The sequence below is a fragment of the Ursus arctos genome, unplaced genomic scaffold (genome assembly GCF_023065955.2).
Source record: "Ursus arctos isolate Adak ecotype North America unplaced genomic scaffold, UrsArc2.0 scaffold_18, whole genome shotgun sequence".
NCBI classification, from domain to species: Eukaryota; Metazoa; Chordata; class Mammalia; order Carnivora; family Ursidae; genus Ursus; species Ursus arctos.
Genome location: NW_026622852.1, coordinates 57,992,677 through 57,993,411, shown reverse-complemented (window position 1 = coordinate 57,993,411; position 735 = coordinate 57,992,677). Strand labels below are relative to the sequence as shown.

At 39.6% G+C, this 735-nt stretch overlaps 1 non-coding gene across 1 annotated transcript; it reads right to left on the bottom strand.

Moving 5' to 3' along the window:
- Positions 1-374: 374 nt before the first annotated feature.
- Positions 375-478, bottom strand: LOC113266652 (U6 spliceosomal RNA). Its single transcript, XR_003320455.2, has one exon. It is a non-coding gene; the product is annotated as a U6 spliceosomal RNA (small nuclear RNA).
- Between the last annotated feature and the right edge of the window lie 257 nt (positions 479-735).

Sequence of the window (735 nt, the reverse complement as noted above, 5' to 3'; positions counted from 1 at the left end):
ATTTTTGTACCCTTTGGGTAAATACCTAGTAGTGCAATTGCTGGGTCATAGGGTAGCTCGATTTTTAACTTTTTGAGGACCCTCCATACTGTTTTCCAGAGTGGCTGCACCAGCTTGCATTCCCACCGACAGTGTAAGAGGGTTTACCTTTCTCTGCATCATCATAACACCTGCTGTTACTAGTGTTGCTAATTTTAGCCATTCTGACAGGTGTGAGATGGTATCTCATCGTGGATTTCATGTGCATTTCCCTGATGATGAGTGATGTTGAGCCTCTTCATGTGTCTGTCAGCCATCTGGATGTCTTCTTTGGGAAAACGTATAGTCGTGTCTTCTGCCCATTTCCTAACTGAATTGTTTTTTGGGTGTTCAGTAAAAATATGGGACACTTCACGAGTTTGTGTGTCATCCTTGAGCAGGGGCCATGCTAATCTTCTCTGTATCATTCCAATTTTAGTGTGTGTCTGCTGAAACAAGCACTGCATTTAATGTAATTATTAGCATGTCTGGATTTTGGTCTATCGTATTATTATTTTCTATTTGCCTTTTTTAAATCTACATTTGTCTTTTCCTGCCCTTCAAACGTTATTTGAAAACTTCTCAGTGTTCCATTGTCATTTATCAGTTGGGTTTTTTTGTGTGTTTTGTATGTGCACTTTTTAGTGGATTGTGTAGGGGCTAACAAGTGTGTCTCTAAGTTTACTTCACAATCTATGCCATGTCGGTATTTTACCA